The 15,820-nt window shown below is 58.2% G+C and overlaps 2 long non-coding RNA genes across 2 annotated transcripts in view; one reads left to right on the top strand and one right to left on the bottom strand.

Moving 5' to 3' along the window:
* Positions 1 to 10,915: 10,915 nt before the first annotated feature.
* Positions 10,916 to 14,991, bottom strand: LOC113602058 (uncharacterized). Its single transcript, XR_008298889.1, has 3 exons — positions 14,422 to 14,991; positions 12,998 to 13,078; positions 10,916 to 12,583 (listed from the first exon to the last, which is right to left on the bottom strand). It is a non-coding gene; the product is annotated as an uncharacterized LOC113602058 (long non-coding RNA).
* The window catches only part of LOC113601992 (uncharacterized), a 98,508-nt gene continuing 97,043 nt past the window's right edge, over positions 14,356 to 15,820 (top strand). The window contains exon 1 of the long non-coding RNA XR_008298888.1: positions 14,356 to 15,094. This is a non-coding gene — a long non-coding RNA (uncharacterized LOC113601992). The remainder of the gene's footprint in view (positions 15,095 to 15,820) is intronic.

Raw genomic sequence — 15,820 nt, 5'->3', positions numbered from 1 at the left:
CCTTCTCGGTAGCAGAATCATCAAACGTCGCTCTCGTTCCCTCTCAGTTCAGACCCACTGAGAGACTGGGCTCAGATGGAGGGCAAGGGAAGCGACAGCCCTGTCCGTAGTCAGGGGAGGTTGTGGCCTACAGGTGGGCCTTCCCGTGCTTGGCTCCCACATTAGACACGCTCGTCCCCCAGCCAGGAGTGAACACCACCGGGCACGCACCTGCAGGCCTTCGGCTGGGGCGGGAGCCTGGCAGGCGGTGGGAAGCACGTTCTGCTGTGGGGACGGCAGATCCAGAAAGGAGCGGGACAGGGCTGAGGCCGGCGCGCTCAGTCCTCCTGTAACCCGAGCAGGGGAGGGGGCCGCAGCCTTCCCCAGGAGCCCGTGAGGCCGGGGAAATGGAAGGTCCAGCAGCGGTCCCCACATATTTCTGGATGTTTGCTTTTCCGTCTCTGCGTGGGCCGGCCGGCCACTGCACAGCCATCCCCTCCCCTCTCTGCCCTCACCTCTACCTCCCCTTTTCCCTCCCGTCCTCTCACCTTCCTTCCCTCCTGTCCTTCTTTCCTTCTGCCCCTCCGGCCCCCTCTCCCTCCTGTTTTCCCCACGCCTCCACCGTGAACCCCAGACGACAGGCCGGTCTGCACAGGAAGGGTCTCTGTCCACGGATGGGGGCCCCCGTGGTCCCCAGGAGAAAGCGGTGCGGTGCGAATGTTCTGCTCGGGCTGAGGGCCACGTGGGAGTCCCAGGCAGTCGGGGACGTCTCCGGGGGTGCTGGGCGGCCGCCACAGGGGTGCAGGTGGGTAGCCCCAAATGAGGGCGGGGTGAGGAGAGGAGGGACAAGACTCCATACCTCATTTTCTTCTCTTGAAAGTTTGCCCAGAACTGGTGCTGCCTGTAGTGTCATCACCCGTAGAGGCGTTTATTTCTACCATCGAATTCATCAGTCTTTTATTAAAGCTTACGTAAAAGCTACAAAAAAAACCATTGACATCAGGCACCAGAAAGGAAATTTCAGAGAATGGTATGATCAGATTTCCGAGCTTATTGAGACCCTCTAGACACCGCTGTTTCAGATCGCAAGTGTGGCCGGGCGAGCCTGTCAGTGGTGAGGGGAGGGGATGAGCTCACAGCGGCAGGAATGAGGGCTGGCAGCCCCGGGCCACTCTGCAGGCCCAGACCCCCGGCTTCTCGGGAGCCGCCCCGGTGCAGTCACAGTGTGGACAAGGCATTCAGACTGCTCGGTAGGTGGAGCCCCGAGTCCCGCACCAGGTGTGTGTCCAGCACGTGGGACCCCGTGTCCCACCCCAGGTGCTTGTCCGGTACGTGGACCCCATGTCAGCCGCCCTGGGTGCGTGCCCCGTGGCGCTTGCCTTTTGGAGCAGTGACCCCAACCTTCAAAGGCAGGTCACCCCGGCACAGTCCCGAGGCGGTATTACGTCCCCTGCTTTCCAGACGGGGAAACCGCCGGAAGGAGGGAGCCTTCCTAGAACCACGGCGTGGGCGGCAAGTGGGTTTTCCGGTCCCGGCCCGCTGCTCCCTGTGCTCCGTCAGGCTGTCCCCCCACCAAACACGCTCTGCAGGGGGGATATGGAAAAAGCCATGTCGGCCTGTGGGGTGAGTGCGTGTGAACGGCAGACAGGGATTTAGGGAGGCCCTAGAACCAGGAGCCGTAAGGGCAGCCTTGGAAACCAAGCTCTGCGGGTTCAAACCCCACGTCCTGGCCGTGGTGACCTTGTGTGAGTTACTGAACTTCCCTGAGTCTGTGAAATGGGGCTGATAATTTCCCCTCGTGGGTTTGCCGTGAGAAGGTGAGGGACGCCGTGGAGAAGTACTCCCCAGGTGCCTGGCACGCGGGAAGTGGACAGACGGCGGAGCTGTGGGCCCGCTCGAATCAGAGCAAGTCTGTGGGAGTCTCTAGGCGGGACCGGGAACCCCCGTCCCTTCCTGCCGTATCTCCTCTGGTCCCTGCAGGCCCCCGGGGCGCCCTGGGTCCCCGCCCCGAAGAGCTGCTTCCCGGACCACCCCTGGCTGCAGAAGGCACTGACCGTGACTGGGCCACCTGCTCAGTGTGCCCGGAGCTGGCCGGGGCCTCTTTCCTCTGATGTCACCTGAGGGGCGAGGACAAGCTGCATTTGCAGAGGGGGTCGTCTACAGCAGAGTCAGACCTCTGCGGCTTGTTGAAAATGCTGATTCACAGGCCTCGCCCCAGCCGACCAGATGGGAGTGTCCGGGGGAGGGGCCCTGGCACCTGAATGTGTGGGGAGCAACACCCCCCCCCCCCACCCCGTGTCCTGGCCCAGGTCTCAGAGGTTCTGATGTCATCGGTCATTAGTAAATGATGCAAGTAAATAATAAATTCATAAAGTTTAATTTTTAGATTTTTTTAAAAAAGGTCGTTGTGTTTGTTTTTGGCGTGAGCAGTTTTACGAGCGATGCCTCCGTGAGGCCCTCTGCACGTTCCCTGTTCGGGGTCCACGGCGCTTCTTACCCTGTGGTTTGACGTCGTCTGGCAGTGGGGGAAATTGCGGTGTTCTCTCTGGACAGAGTACCTATGCCCCGTCTGTTCCCTCCTCTGAAGGACACCGATGCACGCGTGCCTCCCCTAACCAGCCCTGTCCTGCACCCTCCCCTCCCTCCAGAATTTTCCGTGTGTTGTTTGCGTTCTCTCTCTTCTCGCAACCTGGACCTTCTCCTCTGACCTGTCTTCGGAGTCACTGATCCTTTCTTCGGCTGTGCCTAATGTGCGACCAAACCTACCCACAGAGGTCTTAGTTTTAGTTGTTTTTTCCTTCAGTTCCAGGGTTTTTATTTGATCTTTTATTTATCTTATTTACTTTTTCAATCAGCTTATTTAAATTCCACTTAGTTAATGTGCCACGTGGTATTGGTTGCAGGAGAAGTGATTCATCTGTTACACATGACACCCAGTGCTCATCCCAACAGGTGCCCTCCTTAGTGCCCATCACCTGTCTGTCCCATCTCCCCTCTCCCCCCCCAGTGACCCCTAGTTTGTTCTCTTTCTTTAAGAGTCTTTTGTGGTTTCCTTCCTTCTCCGTTTTTATCTTATTTTTCCTTCCCCTCCCCTATGTTCATCTGTTTTGTTTCTTAAATTCCACATCTGAGTGAAATCATACATCTGTCTTCCTCTGACTTATTTCACTTAGTATAACACACTCTGGTTCCATCCACGTTGTTGCAAATGGCAAGATTTCGTTGTTTTCGATCGCTGAGTAATATTTCAGCGTGTGCGTGTGTGTGCGTGTGCGTGCGTGTGCGTGTGCGTGCGTGTGTGTGCAGCACATCTTCTGAATCCATTCATTCGTCGAGGGCACTTGGGCTGTCTCCATACTTTGGCTTTTGTTGATAACACTGCTATAAACATTGGGGTGCGTGTGCCCCTTTGGATCTAGAGGAGAACACAGGCAACAACCTCTTTGACCTTGGCCGCAGCAGCTTCTTACTAGACAATCTGCAGAGGCAAGGGAAACAAAAGCAAAAATGAACCATTGGGACATCATCAAGGTAAAAAGCTTCTGCACAGTGAAGGAAACAATCAGCAAAACTAAAAGGCAGCCACCGGAATGGGAGAAGATAATAGCAAATAACATCGGATGAAGGGTTAGTATCCAAAATCCATAAAGAATTTACTTGATCTTTTAAAATACACGGTAATTCTTTACCAAAACCCTCCATCCGGTTTTTCATTTTCTCCAAAGTCACAGTTACTTTGAAAGTCTTGGTTCAATGATTCCAAAATTGTGGGGTCTCCTTGGGTCTATTTCTGTGTCTGTTTTTCCCTTGGTTCTGAGCCTCCCACATGTCCACGGATGCTGTGTCATTTGTTTGCTGAAAGTCAGATAATGATGTGAAAATGGAGAGGTGACTCGGGTCCACACACGATGCCTCTTCCTTCTTCCCGAGAGGATCCACTTTTGCCTTTGGAAGTGAGGGGACGGGCAGACCATCATAACCCAGGCTGGGACTGAGCACACTGGAAGCCAGGCTTTGGTCCTTGTGCAAGCCCGTCTGTTGCTGCCAGGCTTCGGGTCCCGTCCAGAGTTGGGGCACGTGCCCGTCTCCCGGGGCTTGCCCTGTCCCCCACTCCCGCTCTCCCGGGGGTCAGACGACAGGGCTGTGCTTGGTCTCACAGCCTCGCGGCTGCTACTTCTGATTTGTCTCTCCTTCTCTTGGCTTCCTCACTGACCAACTTGTACAACACACAAGTCGACTGGCTTTTAGGATTTTCTTAAGAATCAGCAAATACTTCAAGGCAAATAGTGATGCCATCAGGTCACCTTGTGGTTTCCTTCTGAGCTCGCTGAACTGCCTTAAGACCTCACTGCAGCATATTGCTCTAGGATATTCTTAGATTCAATTTATTTTTTTGTGAGAGAGAGAGAGACAAAGACAGAGAAAGCTGGGGAGGGGCAGACAGAGGGAGAGAGAACCTCAAGCAGGCTCTGCACTGTCAGCACAGGACCCAACTCGGGGCTCAACCCCACGACCCTGGGATCATGACCTGAGCTGAAATCAAGAGTTGGACGCTCAACCGACTGAGCCACCCAGGTGCCCCTAGGATATTTTTAAACAAAATTAAAAAACAATTTTTGCCCATAGTTTCTATTCGTTCTTTGGTAGAAGAGCTGATCTGTATAATTTAGTCTGTCGTAGGCAAGAATGGAACTCGTAGGAATTGGTTTTTTAACCTCCTTTTACTGAAATTGTAACGTGAGAAGTGCTGGACAAAATCAGCCCTTGGCCCGATCGTAAGAAATGGTTAAAATTCTGATTTCCTGGTCCTGCCCCAGCCATACTGGATGGGACTCTCCCAGAAGACACCCGGTGGTTCGTGGTTCTGACAAGCACATCCAGCGAGGCGTTCTTGGGAAAAGTGGAACAAGTGATTCTTGAGGGTCCTAAGCGGGAGCATCGTCCTCTGGTTGCCTAAGCATCTTTCTGTGACCCCGGGAGCCTCCCCCCTGCCATAACCCTCACGGGTGGCGGGGGGCAGCCTGGCCGTCCCCGGGACCCGCTCTGGTTCCCATCCCTGCTGCACCTGCAAGAGCGGTGACGTCCTCTGTGATTTCCAGTTTCTTCCTGAGACGTTTTAATCAGCGATGGAGAATGATTGCTCTTTTGCCAGCATTTCGATCTGAGAGGAAGTGACGTGCTTCTTAGAGGGACATTAATTTCAGCGGCTTTAGTGCAGAAGGCAGTGATGTGGCAGCAAGGGACCCAGATCCCAGAGACCAGGGATGTGCCGGTGTACGTGGTGGCCCAGGGTGGTTGGAGTCCCTCAGCGCCTCCTGTCCCTTTGCCCGCTCGACCTCCTGCACATGACCAGTCACAGGACTGGAGTGCAGCTCTGACCTTCTCTGTGGCCCCCTAACCCTGCTGGCTCCTCTGCTGTCCTGTGGACGCCCCACGGTCCTGTTGGGTCCTTTGTCTTTCCTGAACGGACTTCCTTGCCTTCTTTTCTCTCCCTGCCCTCTCTCCTCCCCCCTGCTCCTCCCCACTCACTTCTGCCCGCCCCAGAATTGGGACAGGGGTTGCGGTACCCTCTGCCCTGCCCTCCCTGTGTCACACTCCCCACCTGTTCTCTCCAGAACTCCCTCACAGCCATGTGGCCACGTGGAGCTCAGCCAGGGGCCCCGAGCTGTCACCCCCCCCCCCCCAGCCCACCTAGCAGGCTGGGGAGCACGAGTCTGATTGGAGATCTCTTGTCCCGCTCCACAGGCTGCCCAGCAAGTGCCCAAATCAGGAGGGAAAAGAGATGTGCCCAGTGGAAACAGAGAAAGGATGTGCAAAGGTATTCATAAAAGAAGAGGCAGAAATAGCCATAAATAGACGAAAAACGTCCAGCTGCGTGTACCACCAAAGAAGTGCAAATCAGACCTTGCGAGTGGCAAAAACTAACCAGAGCGGGTTGGGTTGTAGCTGCGACGCAGAGGGGTGGACACTCACCCGTAGTACTGGGTGAGCGTGAGTTTTTCAGACCTTCTGGAAAGCATTTTGGCAAAATCTAACCGCAATAGTATGATTTGCCATGACTTTTGACCCTGCGTTTTCACTTTCCACGAAATAACAGAAGGGTGTTTGCAGAGTCATTTGCAAGGATGTCCAGCCTGGGGCTGTTGGCACCGCGGTGAGGGGGCGAGACCGCGGAGTATGGCCACGCGGCAAAAGCGGGCAGTCACATACCAGTGCACGCTGGGTGGCAGTAAAAGCTTGTTGGCAAGTACTTTCAAAGAGGAGGAATGTTCAAGTTCCAGAGTTCTAAGGAACATAGGTTATGGGACACCTAGGCGGCTCAGTCAAGCATCTGACTCTCGATTTCGGCTCAGGTCACGATCTCACGTTTGTGGGTTTGAGTCCCGTGCCTGGCTCTGCGCTGACAGCTCGGAGCCTCCTTGCAATTCTCTGTCTCCCTCTCTGCCCCTCTCCTGCTCGTGTTCTCTCTCTCAAAATAAACAAACATTAAAAAAGAAGAAGGAAATTGAAAACAAAAGATGACAAAGTAGGATGTCAAAACATAATTACATTTTACGGGGAAAAAACGCTAGCAATTGCATTTTGTAGGAAAACAAATCAATGGAAGCAGATACACGACGCTGTGAACACGGCTGCGTCTCTGCTTGGGGCCTTTTAAATCCACGGTTCTATTTTGTCCTCAGCGAGCGCATCGCAGCCCCACGGCCCGGTCAGGAGATCAGCCCGTAGGATGCATTTTGTCACCATCCCCGGCGCTGCCCTGCAAAGGGAAGCTTCCCTAGGGCCCCAGAGGGCAGGGGGTTGAGGGAAGCAGATGGCCCAGCCGAGGTGAAGCTGGTGGGATCTGGGGGCAGAGGGTCCACAAGGTGGGTTGGGTCGTTAACAGGGCGAGGTGCCTGCGCTCAGGAACGGTCCCAGGAGCGGTGGCCTCGCTGGAGGTCCAGGACCGGGTCCCGGTGGCCGCATGCTGGGACTGGGAGGCTCTGTTGCAGCGGGGGGGGGGGGGGGGGGGGGGGGGGGCCGGCTGGGTGGTGGAGGGCCGGGGGGGTGGGAGGGCCGGGCTGGGAGCGGGCAGGGCAGGCATTCCTGGGGAGCCCAGAAACAGAGACGGGACGCGTGCCCGTGTGAGGGCCGCAAGGCTGCATTTCTGCAGAGCGGGCGGCTGTGCAGAACCGGTGACAGACGGACCGGCGTGGAGACGACGAGGAGCAACGAGCGCGCTGCAGTGAAAACCGGGCAGTCTGCTCCTGCCCCCTGCCCGGATCCTGACCTTCCAAACCGGTGTCCCCCCGCAGGGCACCCGGGTCACCGCAGCCATCACCGATGGCTCTTTTTCATGCGTACATTTTCGTCTCACGAACAAGCACGAAAGGGCGCAGGCTTCCGGCCTCCGGAACCGAAGGGCTGGGTTTGCGGCAGAGGCTGCGCGTGGCCTGTGGGCGTGGCCTGTGGGCGGGCCGTTTCATCACAGACGTTTTCGCGACAGCACGCCCCCGATCTTATTAGCCAATCGTGGGCAAGATTAAAGTTCATGCGACTACTCGTTCTAGGTGAAATTCCTTCATTTCCGAAAGATCAGAGGAACATTCGGGAACACGTGAACCGGTCAGTCGCAAATCGCGCAGGTTGATGCATCACCCGTCGTCCGCGCACAGCAACGGGGGCGCGAGCGGCTCCCGGCGTAACAGGCCCGTGAGTGCGGCACACTGTGTATCTTTCCGTTTCGGCCTTGGAAGAAAATACGACTTCTCCCCGCCGGGAGCCGTAACTTCACCGACCGCAGGGTGCTTAAGGCTCCAGGCTCCTGCCAGTTTGTTACCGCAGATGGATGAGAGCCCACGGTTTCATGAAATTGCTTTGGAATATTTGCAGAATGACCTTTTCCCACTCTCTCTCTCACCAACGTGCATTAGCTCCTTCCGCACAAGACGGGAAGACGCTATGCAGGCCGCTCTCCCGCCAGGCCCACGTGCAACACCGCACCCTTCGCTGTGACGGCTTCCCCGACAGGGTCCCCACCATCAGAGACACCGTCCCCCGAGGTTCCGCTCCAGAGAGACAGGAAAGGGGAAGGCGCGGAGGCACCCACCGGGTGGCGCCAGGATCACGATCCGGGGCTGGCTGTCTGCAAAGCCTCTGCGTTTCCACGCCCCTGGGGCACGTTGTGTGTCCCCTGCTGTGGCCTGTGTCCCCTTCCCCTTGAATTGGAGCAACTCGAGCCCGTTTTCCTTCTGTCCGTGCGGGAGCTCCGGGTGCGGCTGTGTGCCCGCTCCTCTCTGCCTCTCCAGGTGCACCTTGCACCTGGGCGGGTACTCAGCGTGGGAGCCGGGCACGGTCCCGGGAGGCTGGACGCGCGTGCTCTTGCTTCTGTGACAGGGTCAGTTAACAGGAGCGTGATGGTTCTTCTCTGGTGCGGCCGCGGGGGAGGACACGGAGGGCCCCCTCGTGTGCGGTGGGGGGGGGGGGGGAGGGCGAGGGCCCCCTCCCACAACGCAAGTACAAGCTGGAGACCATGAGGACGGGCTGGAGTCTGGGTCCGTTCTTCTCCTCTGACCTAAGGCACGAGGGCTCTGCAGAAGCCAGCGAGCGCCCTGCGTCTGGAGCGAACTTTCCGCGCCCTGTGGCTGGGGAAGCTGAAGAAGGATTTGGGGAGGATGCGCTGGTCGCCAGCTGGTTGTTGCAGCGAAGAGCTGGTCTGCGGCCCAGTGACCGTGCATCTGAGCACCACGGCTGCTGCTTCCCTGGGGGCACCCAGGCCTGGCCAGACACCTGTAGCAGGGGGCCTCCGGAAAATGCAGTCCAGCCTAACCACGGTGCCGCTCGAGAGCGTCACCGTGGTCCGTCCACCCTGGCGCCTCGACACCACACGCATCTCGCTTAGTCTCCACACACAGACGGTAAAAGGTCACTTGTCTGGGACAGCCAAGCCCACGTGCCACCAATAAGACACAGATCCCACCCCCAGAGGAGGCTATCCGGCCCCCTTTTTGTCTCGGGGTAAAGTGTTCAGTCTTCTCTCCGCTGATTAACACTCTCGCTCTGGTGTACGTACGACACACGTACACACACGAGGGAGGTGAACTGCCGTGCACGTGCCACATCACACGAGGGTTGACGGAGGGGAGAACACAAGTATACTTGGTTACTACACACAAACGTGTACACCAAAACAGGAAGGAAACACCCATACACACGAGTCTCCTTTCCACAGCTGGTCCGCGGTCGCAGCTGGTCATTGTCGTAACCTTCCGCCGAACCCGTTACTCCTTCGATGTTCCCTCCGCTTTCGACAGGCACCCCAGGTGGGGGACCGAGGCCTGGGAACTGGCGAACCTGTTTTGTAAAGGCTCAGGCAGCACACACGTGGCCTCCGAGGGCCATGCAGCGTCTGTCTCGACTGCTCAGCTCTGGCGGCAGTCAAATGGCTGCTACTGTGTTACAATAAAACTTTATTTACAAACACAGGTAGGGGGCCAGTCTTGGCCTGTGTGGCCTCTGGTTTGTGACGGCCGGCCTCGGCCATTGGAATTGGATTCTCGTTTTCCAATTCGATCATAAGACATAGGAGACCCGAGAGGCACCCAGGGGATGCCCTGCATTGCACACACGCTCCTCCCGTTTCACAGTGTCACCTTCTGGGTCAGCAGAGCCACTGCCGCATCCCCTGGCAGACACGTTCTTCCCTCTGGACCGAATGCCTCTAACCCCAGAGCCTAGTGGGTAACTACAGGAGAGGGCGGGAGAAGCCGCTTTCCCCGGAGGGAGCTGCCGGGTCCTGACCAGGTCAGGAGAGCTTAGCAGGCCCATGCCTTCATTCGGTCAGTGAGCACTTACTGAACACCTACTGTGTGTCAGGCAGGCAGAGACCATCACGCCGTTTCTGGAGCTCCCGGTCTGGTAGGGGAGACGCGTCTCACCAGTCAGTGGACACGTGATTGCAAATGGATGTGGTGACAGACAACAGAGGGGGCCCCGAAGTCGGGGGGCGAGGGGGAGCCTCTCTGAGGAGGTGGCTTTAGGGTGGATGCCTGAAAGGTAAGAAAGAGGGGCTCTTGCTAAGGGCGTCGCAGCGAGGGAGGGCCTGGAGAAAGGCTGGTCTGTTCTGCCTGTTTGGCCAGAGTACCGAGCCGCGCAGGGAACAGTGGGTGGGGAACGGAGTATGCAGGCTGAGCGCTGGCGGCCTGGACCTTGTTCTAGGGGCGCTGGGCAGCGTGCACAAGTCATAGGTGGGGAGGCAGCCACACTGGTACCGGGGGACGGTGGACAGACAGGTGGCAGGAAGGGACCGGGAGGTCAGGCCGGGCCCTTCCGTCAGACACGGGTGCACGGATCAGAGTAGTGGTCATGGAAGAGGCAGGGTGAACCGGGGGCGCATCCAGGTGGCTTGGACAGCGCCTGCTGGTGGGCGGTCCGAGGGAGGCCGAAAGGGGGTGACCCGGGGCTGGCGCCTGCTGATGGACAGAGAGAGGCCAGAAGGGGGTGAAGGGTGACCCCAGGTTTTGGGAAGGGGGCGTGCACACGCACACGTGCACAAGATTGGCAGACGGGAGGGAGGGTGAGCAGACATTTAACAGGTTGTAGGAACGTGTTCTCGTCACACGGGTCCGTGCACATTTCAGCGGCAGGAACCGGGTTGACAGTGCTGTGTGGTCGCGGCCACTGCCCGGCTCCGGAACCGTCTCATCTTCCCACTTGGGAGCTCGGTCCCTGTCCAGCAGGACCCCCGATCTCCCCGCCCCCCTGCCCCCCACACCCCTCCTCCGTGCCCACCCCTGCGTCCCCCCTGGCCCCCCTTTCCCCCCTCCTACCACTGCGCCCCTCCCCCCCGCACCCCCCACTGCGTCCACTCCTGCCCCCGCGCCCACCTGTGTCCCCCCTCCCCCGTCCTCCCCTTTCGCGCCCACCTGTGTCCCCCCACCTCCCCGACGCTGACTACCGTGTTCCTCCCATGCACTGCACCCCCCGCACCCACCCCTGCATCCGTCACCGTGACCGTGCCTGTCACAGGGACCACACACTTGTTCTGTGACGGCCGTGGCCCACGTGGCGCCGTGGCACCAAGGCTCCTTCCTGGGTGTGGCCCCCGTGCTTCTCTGGTCACCTGCCCCCAACCCTGGCTCACAGCCAGGTTTTCACAGTTGTGAGCACTGTTGCCCGAACGTGGGTGTGCAAGGACCTGCCTGAGAGGGGTCTCCCGGTCTTCTGGGGGTGGGTGGGGGGATCCCTGTGCCTGACACGGTCTCCTGGTCTTGGGGGGGCTCCCCGTGCCTGACACGGTCTCCTGGTCTTCCAGGGAGGAGGGTGGCATCCTGCAAGCAGATGACTGGATCAGACACTGATTCTAGTTCCAATTTTTTGGAAGAGTCGCCCTGCCGGTTTCCACAGGGGCCCCACCGTTTCACATTTCCGCCAGTAATTTCTTCACCCTTGCCAACATTTGTTATTTTGTTTGTTTTTTATAAAAATAACAGGGGCCCCTGGGTGGCTCCGTGGGTCTGACTCTTGATTTCCGCTCAGGTCTGGATCACAAGGTTGGTGAGTTGGGGGCCGAGTGGGGCTCTGTGCTGAGTGTAGAGCCTGCTTGGGATTCTCTCTGTCGCCCCCTCCACTCGCGCTCTCTCTCCCTTTCTCTCTCTTTCTCTCTCAAATAAACATTAAAAAAAATGAAAAAAAAAAAATAGCCTTTCTAGTGGGTATGAAGAGATGCTCGCGGTGGCTTCGACTAACGAGAGAAGACCGGTTCGGCTTGGATACTAGGCCTGGGCGTCCCAGGGGGTCAGGCACACAGTATGTGTCAGTCTGGAGCACAGAAGAGAGGAGCGAAGAGGCAACGCTTCCTGGGTGACGGTCTGCCCCGCCCAGGGAGGGGGCGGTTACCGGGAGGAAGGAGAGCAGATCGGTCCTGCAGTGAGGCTGGGGACAAACAGTGATCCCTGGGGAGGAAGAGCCAGGGGCACGAGGAGAAGAGGGAGCTGCACGGAGAAAGGGTAGTTCCCCGTAAAAGGAGGGCCTCAGCAGCCTGGGGCCCCAGTGGGGGTGCCGGGGGCTTGAGACATAATGGCAGGTGTTCACTGTGGCCGCTGAGGTTCTTGTCCTCAGAGACAGTGACTCAACCCCGCATTCCTAACCTGCAGGGCAGGGGAGCCTGAAAACACACCATTTTCAGTGGAGGATGGCCTTAGACACTGCCCGTGTCTCCTCTGATGCTGGTTTAGTTGGCTCTGCGAGTGTCCAGTTATCTAGAAGGGTACGTCATTCAGGGCTCGCACCGGCCACACGTAAGAGGAAACAGATCTACCAGTGGCTTAACTACACCGGAATTCGTTTTTCACAAATGACAGGAATCCTGAAGAAGTCTATTCAGGACCAGCACAGCTGTGTCTGGGGTTTTGTTCGTTTTTTGGCTCTCTGCTGTGTCATTCTTAATGTGTGAGTTTTATCCTCATGGTTGCAAAATGGCTGCTCCTCTTCCAGCCATCACTTTCACATTCCAGGCTGGGCACAGGCATAGGCCGGCTGAGTGGGCTTCGTTTTCCCTGAGGCCTCACACGGTAGACTTCTGTTTGCATCTCACCGGCCGACACGTTCACCTGGTCACTTCTAGCTGCAGTGGAGTTGGGAGGGATTTTAAGTTGGACACCCTGTCGTGCTGAACAAAATCAGCGTTCTGTTACTGACATGGAATTTTGAGGGAAGGAAAGAACGGGTGCTGGTTGAGCCACCAGCACGGTCTCCCGAGGGAGAAGGAGATGGCAGGCGGGGCCAGCAGAGAAGGGACACCCGGGGTGCTCATTACAAAGCCGAAATGTCACGTCAGGAATTTTTAAGCGGGGCTTGAACCGTTTTCACCTCCTGCTCGACTCAGCAAATATTTCAAACGTCTCTTTCTTTACAAATGCCCAACTCGTGAGACCGTAACATTTCCCTTTACTTATAAATAATCCTTTCTGGCTGCTTAGGGGAAAAAAAAAAAAAAAAAAAAAAGAAGGAGCAGGATAAGTAAAAAATACATAATTACCCAAAGATGGCGTTAATTGTACTTCCAGATCCCAGCAGGGACCTCCATCCTGGAGAATTCATGAATGCCTGACTCAGAGAACTGTAATGAGAAAAAATGTCACTGGAGACTAACATTTTGAATTATTGATTAGAAGGGGGTTTCTAGGCTCTTTCCGTTTAATTACCCAGAAGAGGTGAAGCAGAGAGAGAGAGAGAGAGAGAGAGAGAAGACACAGAGATTTGAAGGAGCCGGGGGTTTGGAAACTGCCGTGTGGTACCCCCTTTGTGTAAAGCTGTATAGCTGTGGGGCCGCGGGCCCGGGTTCCAAGAAAGGGGGCTTGGCAGAGGGGGCGAAAGAATGAGTGCTGAGGACCCGGCTGGGATGAGAACACCAGGTCTGTCCTGCCGAGTGAGCAGGCTGGGTGCCCGGCCGGTGGCCGCGAGCTTCCCTCACACGCTCCTGAGACCCCAGGACCTTAGCCAGGCACCTGCAGCCCCGCTGTCCTGAGGATTTGCTGGGCTACCCGAAAGAAACAGCAGAGAAGCCTCTTGGGACTCAGATCCTATTGGGGTGCAAAGGGATCAAGATTTTGAGAGGAAGAGGGCAGATCGAGGCCGCCTATGTTGGGGGGGGGGGGGCGTCTACGAAATGAGAGCCCGCCGGGAAGGTGCACACTGCTGACCGAGCCCAGAGCGGCCCTAGTGAGCTTGTCACAACTTGCTGTCCGGACTGGCAGCGCCCTCTGCCTCGCCCTCTGTGACCTTCCCCCGGGCCGACCCCGTTGCCCGTCGGGCGTTGTCGGCGGTCCCTGTTCAGCCGTGATCGCTCAGACATTGCCGCTCCCTCCAGGAGGACCCGCCCTCCCTTCCCTGCCCTGGACCGAGGCCTCCTGGCACCCAGTCTCAAGCTTCTGATACCGCGTTCTCAGCCTTTAACACTTTACGTGTTGATTCACGGACGACATAAAGCAGCATCCTAACCACTGGTAGGTGTAGGGGTGCAGTGGCTGCTGTGTGAGCACGTTGCTGTGTGACTATCTGCCCCAGCCACCTGCAGAGTGCGTCTTGTCTTTTTTTTTTAACATTTATTTATTTTTGAGACAGAGAGACAGAGAGCATGAACAGGGGAGGGGCAGAGAGAGAGGGAGACCCAGAATCCGAAGCAGCTCCAGGCTCCAAGCCGTCGGCACAGAGCCCGACGCGGGGCTCGAACTCACAGACCTTGAGATCATGACCTGAGCCGAAGTCGGATGCTCAACTGACTGAGCCCCCAGGCGCTCCTCCAATATATATATGTCTGTTTTTTTTTTTAATCTTTATTTATTTTTGGGAGAGAGACAGAGTGTGAGCAGGGGAGGGCAGAGAGAGAGGGAGACCCAGAATCCGAAGCAGCTCCAGGCTCCAAGCCGTCGGCACAGAGCCCGACGCGGGGCTCGAACTCACCAACCGTGAGATCACGACCTGAGCCGAAGTCGGACGCTGAACTGACTGAGCCGCCCAGGCGCCCCAGAGCTCACTCGTCTTGCTGGACTGGAGCTCCGACCCCCCTCCGGGCTCCCGCGACAACCATGACCTTGCCGTGACCTTGACGAGGCCAGGTCCATCACATTCGCGGGGCCACACGCCGCGGTCTCTGACGCGGACTTCCTTTGCCCAGGGGTCCTCGGTGCTGCCCCAGGTGCAGCGTCTCCCCGTCTCCGAGGCTCGGCGACACGCCTGTGTGTGGGCCACACGGTCCTTTCCGCCGCCGCTGGAGCCGGAACCGCCACGGCGCGTTCCGCAGCCACCGTTGTACGTTCCCGCCCACAGCCGACACGGCTTCCGGTTCCGCCACGGCCCGGCGGTGCGTGTTGTTTGCCGCTCTGGGACGGGGGCCGCCCCGGTGGCTGCCGGGTGGCGTCTCTGGTGGTTTTGATGTGCATTTCCCAGTGGTTCGCGTGTGGAGCGTTACTGAGGCTGCCGGACTTCGTGATGAGACACTCGGCCGGGAGGCCAGCGGCTCATCCCGCGAGTGTCCCTCGAGGCTGGGAGTCCTGGGGCGGGGCCGGCCCGTGGTCAGCTCCTCAGACCACCCCCCTCCAGCCACGCGAGGCACCTTACAGTCCCCGTGTTACAGGTGAGGGGCTCAGAGAAGTCCGGTGACCTGCTGGAGGTCACACGGCCGGTGTGGGTTGAGCCGGGAGCCTTGCTCTCGGCACCCGGGTCCCTGGCAGCTGCCGCACGGGGGTGGGCACCACCCAGCAAGCCTGCTTCAGAGCGGACGGCCGGCGGCCCTGGTCCTGCTCCAACCGACTGGCCTCCCGTCCCGGGATTTGCTGTCCTGGCCTCTCTCCTTGTCTGGGCCCCTTCGGGCCCGAGACCCTCGCTCCACTTGGTACATGAGGACGCACCATTAGCCCCCTGTTGAGAGTTTAAATCACTCCGTAGGAGTCTGCCTTGGCATCCATTCCGTGTGGCCGAGCAGCCCGCGGGGCCTTGACCTCGCACGTCCCCCCCTCCCTCCCACAGGTCTCAACAGGTGCACACCCTAATAACGGCCCGGGGGCCTTGACCTCGCACCAGCTGCTCCCACAGGTGCGCCCTCTAATAGCCCACAGGGTCCCAAGTGGGTGTGGGTTCCTGAGGTGGTTTCCCCCGCACTCCTGGTGGGGCACAGCCTCTCCTGCCCCCCAGCTCCCTCCCCTTGTGTGGCCCCTTAGAGAAAACCCCTCAGGGCGCAGCCAAACCAGGCTCTTTTCAGTGCAAGCCAGCCAGCCATGCGCCTGCCGAGAGTCCCAGAAGCACCCTGTCCGTGGACCCTAATCAGGGCGTGTGCCCGGGTCAGGCTGCTCCTGCCCGGTCC

Source organism: Acinonyx jubatus, chromosome B3 (genome assembly GCF_027475565.1).
Source record: "Acinonyx jubatus isolate Ajub_Pintada_27869175 chromosome B3, VMU_Ajub_asm_v1.0, whole genome shotgun sequence".
Classification (NCBI taxonomy): domain Eukaryota; kingdom Metazoa; phylum Chordata; class Mammalia; order Carnivora; family Felidae; genus Acinonyx; species Acinonyx jubatus.
The sequence above is the reverse complement of the archived record's forward strand: the minus strand, read 5'-3'. Positions and strand labels throughout refer to the sequence as shown.